Below are 20,150 nucleotides of genomic sequence, written 5' to 3'. Positions count from 1 at the left end.
TGTTGGTGGGAATGCAAACTAGTACAGCCACTACGGAGAACAGTGTGGAGACTCCTTAAAAAACTGCAAATAGAACTGCCATATGACCCAGCAATCCCACTACTGGGCATACACACTGAGGAAACCAGAATTGAAAAAGACATGTGTACCCCAGTGTTCATTGCAGCACTGTTTATAATAGCCAGGACATGGAAGCAACCTAGATGTCCATTGGCAGATGAATGGATAAGAAAGCTGTGGTACATATACACAATGGAATATTACTCAGCTATTAAAAAACAATGCATTTGAATCAGTTCCAATGAGGTGGATGAAACTGGAGTCTATTATACAGAGTGAAGTAAGTCAGAAAGAAAAACACCAATACAGTATGCTGCTGCTGCTGTGTCACTTCAGTCATGTCCGACTCTGTGCGACCCCACAGACGGCAGCCCACCAGGCTCCCCTGTCCCTACTAATGCATATATATGAAATTTAGAAAGATGGTAATGATAACCCTATATGCGAGACAGCAAAAGAGACACAGATATATAAAACAGTCTTTTGGACTCTGTGGGAGAGGGAGAGGGTGGAATGATTTGGGAGAATGGCATTGAAACATGTATATTATCATATATAAGAATCGCCAGCCAGGTTCAATGCATGAGATAGGGTGCTCGGGGGCTGGTGCACTGGGATGACCCAGAGGGATGGGATGGAAGGGAGGTGGGAGGGGGGTTCAGGATGGGGAACACATGTTTACCCGTGGTGCATTCACGTCAATGTATGGCAAAATCACTACAATATTGTAAAGTAATTAGCCTCCAAATAAAATAAATAAATTTATATCAAAAAAAAGTGACAACAGAGTTCAAGGGAAATAAATGAAATATAAATAAATCGAAGACATTAAAACAATGGTGTAAACTCTGTTATATTATCTTGATGTAAATCAAGGTAAATTTTGGCTATGAGTGACAGCCCAAAACTGAGTGGCTTATAAGATAGAAGTTTATCCCATTCAAGTCAAGGGTATAAGCAAGTCAGAGTGGGCAAGGTGACATTCTGAAGTTATCCGGGACTTTAAATCTTACTGCTTTGCCCATTCTGAATTTGTGGTTTTCCCTCATTGTTCACTTATCAGATCCCCATATCAGCAAGCATAGAGGAAAGGGGGAAAAGAAGGCATACCCCTCTTCCTTTAAGGCTACTTTCCACGCAAGCTACACACAGTCCTACTTCTTATGTATCTCTAGTTAAAACTTAGTCACACGACCACATTTAGCTGTAAGTGAGACTGAAAGTGATAGTTTCATTCCAGGTAGTAATAGGCTGGGAAAAGATTAGTAGATGACAAAAACCGACATTAGGGTACAACAATCAATCACTGCCGGGCTTGGATATATATTATGGGCTGCTGCTGCTAAGTCGCTTCAGTCATGTCCGACTCTGTGCGACCCCATAGACGGCAGCCTACCAGGCTCCCCCGTCCCTGGGATTCTCCATGCAAGAACACTGGAGTGGGTTGCCATTTCCTTCTCCAATGCATGAAAGTGAAAAGTGAAAGTGAAGTCGCTCAGTCGTGTCCGACTCTAGCGACCCCATGGACTGCAGCATACCAGGCTCCTCTGTCCTGTCCATGGGATTTTCTAGGCAAAAGTACTGGAGTGGGGTGCCATTGCCTTATCCAATATATTATCTGAGGTAGGTACATAACTGACATTTACTATTTAACACCAATATTTCTAGTAGTGTGTATACTATAAAATTATATAGTAATTTTTTCTAAATTTCAATTTTTAAGTTAAATATTTCTATTGGTAGAGATTAATCTCTATGAAGTTTAAATAATATTCACAGTAAAATTACCAACAGGAAAAAGAAATTTCAATAAAAACAGAAAAAGCTACTTTAATTATTATAAAAGTTGTTTTGTAACAGGTTATTAAATATGAGTCAAAATGTTAAATAAAAATATTTAAAATAAAATATAACCATTGTATTAATAAAACTACATATAAACAAAACTGCATGTAAATGAAACTGCATGAATACTCTTAGAGAAGATACAGGATTTGGGGAAATTTGGGAAGAAAAAACTCCATCAGTTAGTTTATTGTATCTCTTAGAAATTCTGTATAGAGATTTTTAATCAAGTAGAGTGATCACAAAACAGAAGTAAAAGTTAGAATAAAGAAAAACCAGGTTTTGATCAAGATTTCACAGTACGTGACTTTCGGCAAGTAACTTTACAGATGATGATGACTATGATAAGGGGTCAAAAGAATTTACCACTTCGGTCTGGGTTTTGCGCTTCTGTAGTAAGCATTTTTTCATTTAGTATTCACAACATTCCATTAAACATTATTCCACTTTAAACAGAAAAAACCAAACTGGATCTTGAGTCACTATCTAAGTGACTCAAGAGCAAAACAGCTATATTAAATATCACAGCACAAATGTAAAGGTTTTTCTGACCCAGTTCCTCTTAACCATTATGCAAGCCACCTACCTTCAAACTACTGAATGTTGGTTTTGTCATTTGTTACATAAGGGGAATTTAGCATAACCTAAACTGTTCTAAAGTTAATTCTGGTCTTTTAAGATGTTGGTATTCTAATGAGGTCTGACTCCCTTCCCCCAATTCCCCAAAAAAATCACATAATATCAACAGATCTAATCAGTTTCTTTCCTGGATCTTATGTGAGTCAACAAAGTTATCATTTCTATATATAAGATAGAAAGTACAAATCCATATATTAAAATGAATAGATGAAAAGATCATAGTGTGGAAGTAAGGTAAATTTGAATATATTCCTATTCTTCATAAGGGCTTCCCTGGTGGCTCAGACGGTAAAGCGTCTGCCTGCAATGCAGGAGACCCAGGTTTGATTCCTGGGTCAGGAAGATCCCCTGTAGAAGGAAATGCCCCTTCTCATATCAATAAAAGAGCAAACCAAAAAGTTACATAAGAGGGAAGAAAGGTAACTAATATTTATAAAAATCCTTTTACATATATGCATAAATCATTCTGTGAAAATACAGAGGCACAAAGAGGCTGACTTGCTAAAGGTCATATACACAGTATACATGCAGTGACATCAGTACTCGCACTTGCTCTGGTTCTAAAAGTTAGTCTCTTTCCTATCTAGCCTGCTTCCTATGGCTCAATTTTGGACATTCATGTATTCATATCCTTGTTTCAGTTTTAATGTGAGAAAACTAAAGATAATCTTTTTTCGATGATCTGACGGATGTTGGCAATTTAATCTCTGGTTCTTCTGCCTTTTTAAAATCCAGCTTGAACATCTGGAAGTTCACTGCAGCCATGAAATTAAAAGATGCTTGCTCCTTGGAAGAAAAGCTATGACCAACCTAGACAGCATATGAAAAAGCAGAGACATCACTTTACCAACAAAGGTCAAAGCTATGGTTTTTCCAATAGTCATGTGTGGATGTGAGAGTTGGACTATAAAGAAAGCTGAGTACCGAAGAATTGATGCTTTTGAACTGCGGTGTTGGAGAAGACTCTTGAGAGTCCCTTGGACAGCAAGGAGATCCAACCAGTCCATCCTAAAGGAAATCAGTCTTGAATATTCATTGGAAGAACTGATGCTGAAGTTCCCATACTTTGGCCATCTGATGCAAAGAACTGACTCACTGGGAAAGACCCTGATGCTGGGAAGGAATGAAGGCAGGAGGAGAAGGGGACAACAGAGGATGAGATGGTTGCACAGCATCACCAACTCAATGGCGATGAGTTTGAGTGAACTCCGGGAGTTGGTGATGGACAGGGAGGCCTGGCGTGCTGCAGTCTATGATAGGGTTACAAAGAGTTGGACACAACTGAGAGACTGAACTGAATCAAAGTGAAAGATACTCTGGCTTCCCAGGTGGTTCAGTGGTAAAGAATGTGCCTGCCACCGCAGGAGATAAAGCACACACAGGTTCGATCTCTGGGTTGGGAAGAGTCCCTGCAGAAGGAAATGGCAAACCACTCCAGTGCTCTTGCCTGGGAAATCCCATGGATGGAAGAGCCTGGCAGTCTACAGTCCTTGCGGCGGTGGGGGCGGTCACAAAGTGTCAGACATGACTGAGTACACACACACACAAAGATACTAATTTAGTTCTTTGTGGGTACTAACAAAACATTTTGCTGGATACAATTAGAAAAGACATATTAAAATATGCATTTATTAAATACATATTAAAATATGCAAAATACAGGGGAATATATGTTATCAGTTACATCAGAATAATAAAAATTGAGTATTACCAAACAACTAAGGAGAGAGAGTTATTTTCAATTAGGATGATTAGGGAAGGCCTCAGAGAGATGATTACATGTGTACAGGACATTCAAGAGGAGGTTTAATTTCATCAAGAGCAATAAAAGCCTGAAAAAGAAAAAGAATATTCCAGGAAAAGGGGATGACATGAATGTAAGTATGGAGACAAAATGTATATTCAGGGTGGAGAATGTAGTCCACATTGTGTGGAATGTAGTGGGTCTTCTTGAATAATAAGATATTTGTCTAGGAAATATGTTACAACCAAACTTAGGAGGGGTCTTGAATACCAAGTTAGATAGTCTGGATTTGATCATACAAGAAACAGAAAGTCACTAAATATCTTCAAGTAGAGAAACAAAAGAGTTAGAGCAATGCTTTAATAAAATTAAACTGAGGACCACATATGTATAGGCTTCAGTAGATGGCCAGGAAGAAGAGAAAGATCATTCAGAAGATAATGACATTTCAGTGGAATATACTGGGTTGGCCAAAGATGTTATGGAAAAACCTGAATAAACTTTTTGCTTAATCCAGTAACATAGAGCTTAAAAACAGAAATTCTCCTGAGTTCTGAAAATTTCTGAAGAAAAAATTATATATATAAGATGTATATTATATAATATATAAATACTTAGTACAGCTTCAGCTCTGAAAAAATCTGTAATATCCCCATTTCAACCACAATCTTATCTACCCTGACTAGTTCTTTAATCTCTCCATTTTCTTTGAATATATCAGCCTTCCCCCGTCTCATTTTATTCCAGTCCCATGGTCAACACTTGAACTACTCTCTCAATACTTTCAGCCTGAGTCAGTGTTGAAATCTACCCACTTTTCTTGACTCAAGGGGCTAGAGAAAGCTTCACAACCTTGACATTATGAGAAAGGGTTTCTGTTATCAGGTACTTATGAAACTCTCATATGAATACTTAATGTTTTAACTTATTTAACATCTGATAATGTTAAATCTGAACACTACCTCTCTTTCTGAAATTCTTGAATTCAAACAGTTGTAATTAAATGTTCTCTTAATATTAATCTAAAAATGTACTGAGGGTCAGCATTTTTTAATAAAAAAATACCTTTTTCATACGATGTTAATTTTAACTTCCTTGATTGTAAAACACTAGATGCAAAACAGAAGGATGCTACAGAAATATGTTAATATTTTGCTGTAAACCATTAGTTAGGGCCATAAAGTTCTGATTAAGAAAAAACAAACAAACAAAGAGTTACAAATCAGAGATATTTAAAATGGCTCCCTTAGGAAAATGAATGAACATGCCATAAAAATCTGTAGACTCAACGATGATGATAAAGCCTTTAAAAATACAATAAAAATTCTTTCTGGACTGAAAAATGTTAAATTTAACAAATGAACCAGTTTTCAAAAAAAATGTTAAAACATAAAGATTATATATATACAGATTAACATTTCTGATAATTACTTCTTCTAATGAACAATTAAAATAGGATTAAAGAAGCAGACTCACTGAATAAATAATATACTCAATTTTTTCCTCTTATTTAAAAGGCATTTTCAAAAATGCTGTAAAATTTCATTACTGCAATTCAGATTTTACTAGTTAGAATTTTCTAATAATATAGATCAAAACCTTGGATAAACTTTTTCTTTATGTAGCATATTTCCTTATACACAGTAGAAATTAACATTTTAAAATTAAAGAGGAAAAGTATCCATTTCTTAAGAAAACTATCCTTTTGAACAACTCTCCATATTTGGAAGACTCTTTATACATCAATGAAAATTTTAAAAAGAAGTCTAAGAATCCTTTCAAGAATGCTGTTTTCACAGTCCTTCGTAATATGTGATTGCAGTCCCAAGTAATTTTATTGTTATAATCTTTTTCCTAATGTGGAGTCACCTCAAATATTTTGTACCATATTTTATAAAAACAAAACTAAAAATGATGATTCAGGTTGTAATTATGATTCACACTGAAATATGTATATATAATTGGGCATATAATTTCAGTTATAAATTAAGGATAATTTTCATTTAAAGTGTTTAAAATCATTTAAAGAACTATTTAAATAAACTATAGAGTGTGAGATATGAATCATTAAATGTTAATATTCAATTGGCTGTAGAAAGAAAGAGTAACAATTAAAAATTATAAATATTTTCTAACTTCTCATTCTCAGAGAAAACAAAACATCTTTAAAAGCTTCATTATCATTTTAGTCTTACTGTGATCAATGTGGTCAATCTTGTGACATCACTGTTGAGAAATCTGTAATAGGAAAACAGAAATACATTCAGCTGAATCATACTTGAGTAAGTAGTTTCAAAAACTAAAAACTTTGTTTAGAATATTTGTCTGTCATGATGCCATAAGGTATTCTAAAATTATCAGGAAAAGTACAATTGGCATGACACAAATAAGCATAAAACACCTAGAGTTTATCTATAGGTCATTATTTCTTATTGCATGGCAAATTATGTTTCATTTATAATCAACAACACCCCAGAGTAAACATATTAGTAAATAAACAATAGGTCACTCAGATTAGTTTTATTTGTTTTCAAATATTTACTAAGAAGAGAATCAGTCTTAAACATACTATAAAACAAATGAAAGATAGGTATCCTTTTTTTTCTATGATTAAATCAGCTGCTCAGTCTATGCCCAAAACATGATCTACTCCTTATTATCAATCAACAGGAGAAACTCTGCATTGCAGGCAGATTATTTACCAGATGAGTTACCAGGGAAGCTTAAGAATACTGGAATTGATAGCCTATCCCTTCTCCAGGAGTTTTCCTGATCCAGGAATTGAACCGGCCTCTCCAGTACTGCAAGCGGATTCTTTACCAGCTGAGCTACCAGGGAAGTAATTTAAGGTGAGCTTTTAAACGTTTAGTGTTTAAAAGTAATACAACATTAATGGTGTTTTAAGATTCATAATTAGCTTTCATTATTATTTCATTCTCTCATAAGAATTCCTTCAAAGTGGTTAAGAGGTATTTCTCATTATACACTCAGGAAAACAGACGCTGGAGAGGATGCATGACTTGCCCGAGCACACAGAACTGAGTCTCCTTTGGTTCCTCTTTTTATCCACACCTCCCACCCAATCCATCCTGCCAACCATTCTTCCCCATTCTGTCCTTGTTACTGCTGTTTACCTCACTAGTTCAAGATATTGCTCTCCTATATCACGATTCTAGTCTACTGTCCTTAACTCAGCGACAAATGTATCAGCTCACATCACTCCCTTACTCAAAACTGTCCAATGGCTTTTCCATCAATTAGCATATAATCTGTAATACCTACCATGGCCTATTAGTCTCTCTGTCACCTGGCTTCCTGACTACAGCTTCTGTCACTCTCTCCTTACTATGTCCCAGTCACCATGACCTTTTTGATATTCCCAAAATATACCAAACCTGTCCCTCTTCAGGGCCTTGACATTTGCTGTTCTCTCAGCCTGGAGCAATTGTTCCCTGTATCTTTACAGGACTGGCTTTCTTACTTCATTCAGTCTGATAAAAATGTCAGTTCCTCAGAGAAGCCTTCTCTTACCACCAGAGACTGTTTTTCAGCTGCTAGCTCTGTAAGAGAAGATCACTGGAGCACTAGTGTAATAGCTGGAACCCAACAACTACTCAAGAAAGAGCTGCTGAATGAATGACTGAACAATTACTTATTGATTTCTTACTGCATCTAGCACTATGCCCAGAGGGACATATAAATAAAAATGCTTACAATTTCTATTTAAGAAAAATATGCCATAACAACTTTTGTATGCATTTTTAAAAATCACTGCAGGGAGAATTTGGGAAGTTCAAAAAAAAAAGTGGACAAAGCAGGGAGTGGTGGGAAAGTGAGTACAATGAGTTACAGGTGTGATATAATGACTGTCTGGACAGTGAAGATGAGTACAGACAGAATGGGAAACCCATGCAACATCTTACATGGAGAAATAAGAGGACTTCACACTAAACTAAGTACAGGAACAAGGACATCAGAGAATGAAAGATTATCGGGGATACAATGGAAAAAACCTGCAGTGGTAGAGTAGAGTGACTTTCATGTTGGACAATAAATAAACCCAATGTTACCAAAGGCTATTCAAATGGAGACATTTCTCAACAACAGGTAGAAATTGTGACATAGAATAGAAACTGGAGCCTATTATACAGAGTGAAGTAAGCCAGAAAGAAAAACACCAATACAGTATACTAACGCATATATATGGAATTTAGAAAGATGGTAACAATAACCCTGTATACGAGACAGCAAGAGACACTGATGTATAGAACAGTCTTTTGGACTCTGTGGGAGAGGGAGAGGGTGGGATGATTTGGGAGAATGGCATTGAAATACGTATAATATCATATATGGAACGAGTCGCCAGTCCAGGTTTGATGCACGATACTGGATGCTTGGGGCTGGTGCACTGGGATGACTCAGAGGGATGGTATGGGGAGGGACGAGGGAGGAGGGTTCAGGATGGGGAACAAATGTATACCTGTGGCGGATTCATTTCGATATTCAGCAAAACCAATATTGTAAAGTTTAAAAATAAAATAAAATTTAAAAAAAAATTTTTAAAAATAAACAAATAAATCTTATACTGTAAAAAAAAAAAAAAAAAGAGTCATATAAAAAAGTACAACTCAAGCCAAGAGAGTGGGTGAGTTCACCAAGGAAATGAATATAAAGTAAAGACAGACCATTAAGCAGAATTTGGGGAATACCTACAAATAAGGTTTGAGCTTCCCTGATAGCTCAGCTGGTAAAGAATCTACCTATAATGCGGGAGACTCTGTTTGATTCCTGGATCAGGAAGATCTCCTGGAGAAGGGATAGGCTACCCACCAGTATTCTTGGGCTTCCCTGGTGCTGAGATGGTAAAGAATCTGCCTGCAAAGCGAGAGACCTGGGTTCAATCCCTGGGTTGGGAAGGGCATGGCAATCCACTCCAGTATTCTTGCCTGAGAATCTCCATGGACAGAGGAGCCTGGTGGGCTGCAGTCCATGGGGTTGCAAGGAGTTGGACATGACTGAGCGACTAAGCATGCATAAGTAAGGTTCATGGGAAGCAAGAGAGGTGAAAATGTCTTGTGTTTTGTTATTTTTTAAGTTCAAGAAATAGAGAAACGAAAAATACACTGAAGGCAAAAGAGGAAAGATTATTAAGGTGGAGAACATGTTAGTTTTAAATTATGCATGGATGGATAAGAGAATATAAGACAGGAAATTAATTCTCTCTGAACTACCCATGCTCCCACTATATCAAATCAGATCAGAAGCATATAGATGGATTACTTTACTCTCTGAATCCAAAAACCTGCCTTCAGGGAACTCCTTTATGCTCTCAACTTCAATCAATACCAAAAAAACAAGCTTGTGATGGTAAAGAGTCAATACAAAAAGTCTTATGAAAGAACCAATTATACTTTATACAAAACTCTTAAATGAAAAAAGATATTAAATATTTTTAAATAGTTACATTCAAATAATATAAGTAATTGAATAAAAAGATAAATGTTTCATTTTATTTTTTTGGAAAAAAACAAGATAATTAAGACTAAATCTATGGTGTAAAATGCTACTTGATTTAAAGTCCTAATCCTCAAAGTATAAAAACTTAGCAGAGACATTCTTTCATCATGGTAGCAATTTTTACACATAACTTACCAGGTATTTGCAAATACACGAGGAAAAAACATTTGAAATTAAAACGACACTAGAGGATAAAGCCAGACAAAGCTTCTAATAAAAACCCTGGTGGCTTTTATAATCAAGGAAAAGGTAATTTTTAAAAAATCATCTTAACACTAGGAAATATATTCAAATTAGACATATTATAAAAAAGTAGTAATACATTTTATGAAAACATAATTCAACTAATGTATTGGTTATGTACTTTTCCCCTACACGCCACCATTTTAGTAAATACACACAGAGAAAATCTCAACTATATTTACCCTCAGAAAACATCTAATAATGTTGAAGTGTGGGAAAAGAATCTTAAGTTACAATCAAATGTTTCCATTAATTAGGATGAAACTATTTTTCTTCTTTCTCTGCCCCCAAATGGAAAAAGTCTTTCCTTCTGTAACTAATTTTAGCTTTACCTTCACTTGATAACCCTACATTAAGTTTCAATATACACAAAGTTAGGATATTTATCCATACCTAACTAACCCTTATGGAGAAGGCAATGGCACCGCACTCCACTACTCTTGCCTGGAAAATCCCATGGACAGAGGAGCCTGGTAGGCTACAGTCCATGGGGTCCCTAAGGGTCAGACACGACTGAAGTGACTTAGCAGCAGCAGCAGCAACTAACCCTTATGGCAGAAAGTGTAGAGGAACTAAAAAGCCTCTTGACGAAAGTGAAAGAGAAGAGTGAAAAAGTTGGCTTAAAGCTCAACGTTCAGAAAACGAAGATCATGGTCCCATCACTTCATGGAAAGAGGATGGGGAAACAGTGGAAACAGTGTCAGACTTTATTTTTTGTGGGGCTCCAAAATCACTGCAGATGGTGACTGCAGCCATGAAATTAAAAGACACTTACTCCTTGGAAGGAAAGTTATGACCAACCTAGATAGCATATTCAAAAGCAGAGACATTACTTTGCCAACAAAGGTCCGTCTAGTCAAGGCTATGGTTTTTCCAGTGGTCGTGTATGGATGTGAGAGTTGGACTGTGAAGAAAGCTGAGCACCGAAGAATTGATGCATTTGAACTGTGGTGTTGGAGAAGACTCTTGAGAGTCCCTTGGACTGCAAGGAGATCTAACCAATCCATTCTAAAGGAGATCAGTCCTGGGTGTTCTTTGGAAGGAATGATGCTAAAGCTGAAACTCCAGTACTTTGGCCACCTCATGCGAAGAGTTGACTCATTGGAAAAGACTCTGATGCTGGGAGGGATTGGGAGCAGGAGGAGAAGGGGACGACAGAGGATGAGATGGCTGGATGGCATCTCTGACTCGATGGACGTGAGTCTCAGTGAACTCCGGGAGTTGGTGATGGACAGGGAGGCCTGGTGTGCTGCAATTCATGGGGTCTCAAAGAGTCGGACAGGACTGAGCAACTGAACTGAACTTACTGAAAAGATTCAAAGCAATAAATGAATTTAAAAATCTGACATTTTCTCATCCTATTCAATCTGAACACAGAAGTATATGCTGCGTGCGTGCGTGCTGTCGCTTCTGTCATGTCCAACTCTGGGCGACCCCATGGACTGTAGCCCACCAGGATTCTCTGTCCAAGGGATTCTGCAAGGCAAGAATATTGGAGTGGGTTGCCATGCCCTCCTCCAGGGGATCTTTCTGACCCAAGGATCAAACCTATGTCTCTTATGTCTCCTGCATTGACAGGTGGGTTCTTTGCAACTGTGTTAGTTGCTCAATCGTATCCAACTCTGCGACTCCATGGACTGTAGCCCACCAAGCTCCTCTGTCCATGGAATTCTCCAAGCAAGAATACTGGAGTGAGTTGCCATTTCTTTTTCTAGGGGATCTTCCCAACCCAGGGAGTGAATCTGGGTCTCCTGCAGTGCAGGCAGAGTCTTTACCATCTGGCCACCAAAAGTCCATCTTTACCACTAGCGCCTTCGTTTAAAGTATTAGTCATTAAAATATTTAATCATTCATTTATAAATCAGTTTAATGTTTTCTCTGTATTCTATGCAAGGTGTGGTTATATAATAAAAATTACCTCTAAAATATATAAATGAAAAGTAATCTCATAAACCATATGCTACTTGTAGGCCATTTCAGTGTTGTAAACTTGGATTGTAGTGTGGAAAGTCTGCATCTGTCATTCATTTTTTAGAGGATCACAACTGTGCAGAATTTGGCATATGTTTCTAAGGTTAATAACAAACTTTATAACAATCTAAACACACTTCTGTCATCATCTAGCTCTTTCAAATCCTGTGCATTATTGTTCTTTTCTATTACTTGGGGAAATTATTTGATAGGAAAAAAATCACATACTTTGATAAGCAATACTTTGGAGGGAAATGATATTGTAAATAACAGGGATCTATAATCTGAGAAAACTGGTAAAAATGTGATCTACCACTAGTGGAACACAGTATCAATATCCATGGGATGTGGTCTCCACATGCTACAGATAAGGGAGACCTGAGTGTACTATGCCACTTTATATAAGGGACTTGAGCCTCCATGGATTATGATATCCATAACAAGTCCTGGAATCAATTCCCCACTGATATCATGGGACAACTCTATTCTATACGAAGCTGTCCAATGAAACAATGCAAAATGAAAAAGTTTAATATCTGCACTGTCCAATACCTAGCGCATAGCCAAATGTGCCTGAGTACTCGTGATATGGTTAGTGACTTTTAAATATTAATTTACATTTAAATATCGACATGTAGCTACTAGCATATTAAACAGCACAACTAGGCATTTCTGAAACTATACTAAGATCAAAGTGTAAATGATCCTTCTAAAATATTTGAAAATTTCTTTCTTTCTTTTTCTTTTTTCAGACATAACCCTCAACCATGTTGGATAGGATATGTTCCATTCAGGGACACTGCTCCAAATTTGGAGGCAAATTATCTTCAAATAACTTTCAAGTTTATGTTGAGTGGAAAAGAAGGTCTATTTTATTGCAGAATTCTTGATGAATCATATTGCCTGTAAGAGGAAATAGTCTTGGGTTTGGAGAGCTGAGTTTTAAATCTCTTTAAATTTAAATCTAAATCAGCTGGGTAGAAGTGGTTTACTTCATTTATTCATGCACTGTTATGACTAAAACTTCAACCAAATTTAGAAAAAAAGAAATTCATTTTATTAATAATTTTAATAGTCCTGATCCTGGGAACTTCTTTTGACAACAATTATTTTCCCTGTCTTATTATGTTTTAAGAAAAAAATATGAGCAAGCTTTAACAAAAAGACCCACGTGATATGGTATGCATGAAAGAAGTCTGCTGTCTAATCTAGAGTGGACATATAAATAGAAGATTTTATATAACATGAACAGAAGTTTTGTCAAGTAGTTTTGTCAAATTATGAAAACACCAATCAACTTAATACTTGAAAAGCAACAAAGCTCTGAAGTGATAGAAATCATTTCCTGATCTGTACAAACAGTGACTATGGTGGTGTCTGGCTAAAAGTGGTTTTCCTGATGTAGTGGGGGGAAGATACCAAAGGTAGAGAAAGGAAAGAAAGAAAGCAGCTTGAACAGATAGGACCAATTTCAAGCAGTGTTTTGGAGCATAATATTCACTGAATAGGCTTTCCTATTGGTTAGTTCAGTGGGAAAGAATCTGCCTAGAATGTAGATTCAGTCCCTGGGGTGGGAAGATGCCCTGCAGAAGGAAGTGGCAACTCATTCCACTATTCTTGCCTAGAAAATCCCATGGACACAGGAGCTTGCTGAGCTTCAATCCATCACCATGGGGTCAAAAAAGAGTCAGACATGACTTAGTGACTAAGCAATAACAACAACAAATTCAGTGAATGCTTTCTGTCCTCAGTTTCACCTGTAAGTGTAAACAGTGTATTCAGTAAAATATTAGATGTCCATCTTCCCTTAATGTTCAGAGAAGCTGTGAAGGCCGGGGTTCCAATGATTTCTGCCACTGCACATTAATCCATGTACTTTAATCCAGTCCCTCCTAGACACCAAGGGATGACTGTAATTCAATACCTGCTATTAGAAATAACCAGAAGCCCACTATCTAAAGATACCAGGAAGTTCTAAAGTGATAACACTATAGCCTCCCAAGAGCAAAGTCTGGAAATACAGCCAATGAGAGTTCTCATTTTAATAATTTTGAATTTTTATTTATTTGGCTGTGCCAGGTCTTAGTTGAGCCTCGCGAACTCCTACCTGTGGCATGTGGGATCCAGCTCCCCTACCAGGGATCAAAACCAGGCCCCCTGAATTGGGAGCATGGAGCCATAGCCACTGGACCACCAGGGAAATCCCAGTTTCTCATTTTCCACCAAACTTTGTCATATCAAAACCTAAAACAAAGTGAGCTTCCCCTCTGTTTTAATTATTAAAGAAAACCAAAAGCAAAAACAAAATATGTTGTACATCTCTTTAAGGTTTTAAAGAGATGATTTACCATGGTTCTAACTTTTTGTCACTCTTTCCCATACTACTTTTCTCTTCAGCTAAACAAATACTACTTTAAGTAAAATCAAACATGAACAGATGGCATTTTAAAAAGCACTTCTTGGAGAAAACCCTAGTTTGAAAAGATACAGTACTCCCATGTTCATAGCAACATTATTTACAATGATCAAGACATATTAGCAACCTAATGGACAGATGAATAGATAAAGTTGTGGTACACACACACACAATGAAATATTACTTAGCCATAAAAAGAAAGAAATAATGCCATTTGCAGCAACATGGATGGACCTAGAGATTATCACAGTAAGTGAAATGAGACAGACAGAGAAAGACAAATAATATATCATATCACTTCTACGTTGAATCTAAAAAAAAAAATAATGCAAATGAATTTATGGAACAGAAATAGACTCAAAACAAACTTATGGTTGTGCTGTGTGCGATGTGCTAAGTCGTTTCAGTTGTGTCCAACTCTTTGTGACCCTATGGACAGTAGCCTTCAGGTTCCTCTATCCTCGGAATTCTCCAGGAAAGAATACTTGAGTGGGTTGCCATTTCCTACTCCAGGGGATTGGGAAAGATGGGACATGGATATTTTAGGAATTTGGGATTAACCGATACACACTACTATACATAAAACAGACAAATAACAAGGTCCTGCCATATAACACAGGGCACTATATTCAATATCTTGTAATAATCTATAAAGGAAGACAATCTGAAAAAGAATATATATGGATAACTTTGCTGTATACCAGAAACTATCACAATATTATACATCAACGATGCTTCAATAAAAATAAATATAAAATAAATCAAATTAAAAAGCACTTCTTGTATTATCAATGATTTTACATTTCTTATGAAATAAAATTACATTTATGGAGCTTCCTTGGCTGCCCAGTGGTTAAGATTCCATGCTCCTAATGCAGGGGGCCTGGGTTCAATCCCTTGTCAAGGAACTAAGATCTTGTATGCTGCATGATGTGATAAAAAAAAAAAAATTAACTTCCACTAATTACTAAAATAAAAGAAATAATTTTACTATCCTTACTACAAAAGCTGTCACTCCTTCAAAATATATCATATCCTTCACATGCAACACTTGTCCTTAATGTTCTATGTGACTAAGAATTCTCTAAAACGTATAATTCTCATAGGTTAACTAACAAAATTTTTAAACAACATAAGCCTTATTACAATAAAGTTTAGCTAGTGCTCAAATACTGGAGATGGAAATGGCAACACACTCCAGAAGACGGGGGAGCCTGGTGGGCTGCTGTCTATGGGGTCGCACAGAGTCGGACATGACTGAAGCGACTTAGCAGCAGCAGCAGCAGCAGCAGAGCTCAAATAGCAACTTCATAATCTTGCTGATAATAACATCCATGAAACAAAGCTCAACTGGCTATTAGATTTGGTGAATTTTTTTAAGCATATATAAAGCTGGATCTTTTTCTAAAGTTTACCACCCTATGGTTTCAACACTAATTAGTACTTCTCAAAATCTTTACTCCCTAGTTCATGGGTTTCTGCTTTAGGGCCATAAATGGGCACCCAGTAAAGGAAGAAAGTCACTGTCACTGTCAACAGGTGTTGAAATATTTTTGAGGCTAGTATATACACAATATCCAAAAATGAACTAGTCACTTGGGTGAAGTAATATAATGAAGGGCTTCATTTAAGAAAAATTATATGCTGTTTTTGGAGAAGGCGATGGCACCCTACTCCAGAACTCTTGCCTGGAAAATCCCATGGACGGAGGAGCCTGGTAGGCTGCAGTCCATGGGGTCGCACAGAGTCGGACACGACTGAAGCGACTTAGCAGCAGCAGCAGCATATGCTGTTTTGGCTCTATTTTTATTTCTCTAAGTTCTTTTTCTTACGGAATTCAACTCAAATTTTAGCAACAGAGAGGTAAAGTTTTTGAAGGATTACTATTAACTAAAGTAAAATACATTATTTAAAATTATGGGGAAATTTTAGTTTTTATCAAAATTAGAATCCATCTTAGTCTTGTCAACAAATGCCAAATCAAAATTTTCCAGTGATAAAATTGCCTTGGAAAAAACCACCTCACTTGAGCAAGCCAGCAGGCAAGAAAAACACAAACATAGCTCTATAAAGGTTTCATGTACTATAGCTAAAAGACTTAAATGAAACTATTCGATTCCAAACCTTTAAATATCCAATTCAAATTAAGGCTATGAAGACTTGGTGCACCAATTAAGCAATTTAACAACAATCAAAAAAAAAAATACTTCATTAGATACAAACCACCAAAGTTGCCATCACTAATAAATAACTAAATTTCAGATAACATACATTTTACTCTTCTCTATTAAAAGAACTTCGCTATGAATACTTAGGGATATTAAGTAATTATTACTACTATTTCATTTTTTCTGAGAACTCTTAAAATGATTTCATCATTAAAAAGAAATCTGGTTTAATGGTGTCAACAAAATGTTACATTACCCTGGTCTACTTTTAGGATTTTGGCATACATACATAAGATAACTTAGGCAATCTCTTAGTATTTCAGTTTGCCATACCATAATTATCAACTTCATAGGGATGTTGTAACTTTTACTTAATTGTGCTTATAAAATTTTTTGAGGTACACAGATGAAAGAGAGGTATAAGGCTCAGATGCAATTATTGCTATGTACTTGATGGGGGAAAAAAGCCACTTAAAAGCATTTAATAGTAACAACATGGATGAGATGGAGAACACTAGGGTAGGAAAAAGTTTGGTGATGGTGGTAGTGATAGAAAGTGCAATGAGGATGTATTGCATATGATATATGAGGATGCAGTATATATGAACAACACTTTGAAGGAGTTTTGCTACTAAAAATTGTAGAGAAACAGCACTGTCGCTTGAGGGGGATGTGGGATCTTGAAAGGTTTTGTATTAAAATAGAGGAATACTACAGTAAGTTGATATACTGATGAGAAGGATTTAGGGAAGTATAAAATGCTGATAGGGAAAATTACAAAAGCAAAATCAATGATTACTAAGCACCTAGTAAATGTATAAATCTGTCCATGCTGCTGGAAATGCAAAGACAATAAATATAAGATATGAACTAATTTAATAATTCTATGGCAACTATATTAAAATCACAGGAGAAGACACTAGATATAATTAAATTAAAACTTTTTTAGAAGCAATATTATTTGTAATAGAGGCTGTAAGGTTAAAAATATGAAAGCAATGTTGACACATTTTATGATGTGACAGCAATGTCCTTCTAAACTAAACATGTGCGGCTGCACAGGATAGAGATAATGCCATACACAGCTATTTGATTATGCACACTGAGGCTTAAATAGGATCAATAATAGACAAAAAATAAAGCCAGCAATTTCAAAAAACATCTCCACTATACTTTCCCTTTTCCCTCCTCTGTATTGACCCATCTCCATTTTTGGATTTCCAGCACCACTCTATTCATTACTTATCACTCTATTCAAAACTGAAAGCACTTCATATTATCAATCAATTATACAAATGTTTATCATTTCCAAAGTTCCATTCTTTCTGCCTATTAATTGTTGTTTTTGTTCAGTCACCAAGCTATGTTCGACTCTTCACGACCCATGGACAGCAGCATGCCTGGTCTTCCTCTCCCCCACCATCTCCTGGAGTTTGTCCATTTTCCCTTGCCTCCTTAAAAAAGTTAATTTGAAAGTTATAAAGACAATTACTAATTATATATTAGCGTAAATTAATGTAGATAAGTTGCTCAAACACATTTGCATTTCAGGCTTTCTTCCCTCTAATCACAGCATCCTTTATCTCTGTATATTTTCATATTGTGACCTAGTCTAAAATATGAAGTAATATACTAATTAGGTACATAATATCCATAATAAAAATAAGAACTTGAGAATGAGAAAAGTAAGACTGGGCCAAGAGGTTAGTTTCAAAACTGCAAGCCATAAGGCCCTGTACTCTTTGTTACTGAAGGACCAAGCATATGTCTTTCACTCCCCCGGTAACCAATGCAAAGATAAAAAGACTGTCATAAACAACTTTTGTTTGTATGTATATATTATTCACAGTATTCATAAAGTGAAAAGAAATTATCTTAAAGAAAGCACAGCTCTTTTTTTAACTGTGACCTGAGGAAAGTCATTCTATTGAGCAGTCAAAAATATTCCAGCAATAAGCAAAATAATGCGTTTTCAAGGACTTTTTCTTTTTTAAAATTATTTATGCATTTATTTACTTTTGGTTGTGCTGGGTCTTCGTTGCTGAGTGCTAGCTTTCTCTAGTTGCAGTGAAGAGCAGGGTCTACTCTTCACTGTGGTGTGTGGGCTTCTCATTGTGGTGCCTTCTCTTGTTGCCGAGTACAGGCTCTCAGCAGTTGGGCTCAGAATTTGTGGTGTGAGAACTCCAGGGTGCATGGGCTTCCATCGTTGTGGCACAGGGGTTTAGTAGCTACATGTCGCTGACTCGACTGTGGGCTCACACTTGTTGTGGCACATCGGTTTTAGTTGCTCTGCAGCATGTGGAATCGTTCCAGACCAAGAATCAAACCCAGGTCCCCTGCATAGGCAGGTGGATCCCTATCTACTGTACCACCAGAGAAGTCCCTGAAGGGCAGTTTCTGTTTACTTCCCTCAGAGACTGGCCTTTGGCATCATACTAGAAGAGCATTTATGCACCTAAAGCAATATGGTTCAACTATGTTCCATGTAAGTTTAATAAGAGATGAACTATACAAAGTGGTATTCTTCATGTTTTTCTTTTCCCAAATATTAAAATTTTAGAAACCACAATAATTTTTTAGACAGATAAAATTTATGTAACAACAAAATTTGCCATTTTAAACTATAAAATTCAGGTTTTAGTATATTCTTGAGTACAACATTTAGTACAATGTTGTACACCCATCACCATTATTTAATTCTTGAATAAAAGACACCATACCAATTAAGTAGTCATCACCCATTTTCTTCTCCACTCTCCCTCCTAGCCTCTGGTAACCACTGATCTGTCTCTATGAATTTGCCCATTCTGGACATCTCATACAAGTGGAATCATATAATGTGTGATGTTTCCCGTCTGTCTTCTTTCATTTAGCATGATGTTTTCACAGCTCATCCATATTGTGACTTATGTCAGTACTTCATTACCTTGTGTGGCTGAATAATATCCCATTATATGCACACTTTATTTATCCATTCATCAGTTAATAAATATTTTGGTTGTTTCCACCTTGGGGCTATTATAAATAACACTATGAATATTCATGTACAAGTTTTTATGTGGATATAAATTTTCAGTTCTCTTAGATATATACCTAGGAATATAAGTTGGTCATATGGTAGCTCTCTGTTTAACTTATTAATTGAAAAATTATTTTCCAAAGTAGCTGCACCATTTTACATTCCCACAAACAGTATATGAGACTTCCATACAGTCCAACCTTGCCAACACTTATCTTTCATTGTTTTTGCCTTTTTATAGTTCTCTTAGTAGATATGAAGTATTATCTCATTGTGTTTTGATTTGCATTTCCTGATGTTGTACACCTTTTCAAGTGCCTACTGCCATTGTATACATTCTTTAGAGAAACGTTAAAATCTTTTGCCCAGTCTTTAATTGGCTTCTTTATTATCTCTGTTGTGGAGTTCACACTATGAACACTGTTGTGTTCATAATGAAATTTTAAAGATTGTGAACTGTTATCAGTTTTTAAAATGAGTGACAAAACATAAAAGAATATAATTTGTGAAAATGAAGATTGCAGATTA

General features: G+C 36.2%; 1 protein-coding gene across 1 annotated transcript in view; it reads right to left on the bottom strand.

The window, feature by feature from the left end:
• Positions 1–20,150, bottom strand: part of BAZ2B (bromodomain adjacent to zinc finger domain 2B) — a 416,357-nt gene that overhangs the window by 238,771 nt on the left and 157,436 nt on the right. Inside the window, exon 3 of the mRNA XM_025261158.3 lies at positions 6,484–6,526. The gene's annotated coding sequence lies outside the window, so the exon portion shown is untranslated. The remainder of the gene's footprint in view (positions 1–6,483; positions 6,527–20,150) is intronic.

This window comes from Bubalus bubalis, chromosome 2 (assembly GCF_019923935.1).
Source record: "Bubalus bubalis isolate 160015118507 breed Murrah chromosome 2, NDDB_SH_1, whole genome shotgun sequence".
NCBI lineage: Eukaryota > Metazoa > Chordata > Mammalia > Artiodactyla > Bovidae > Bubalus > Bubalus bubalis.
This window is presented reverse-complemented; position numbering and strand designations above follow the sequence as displayed.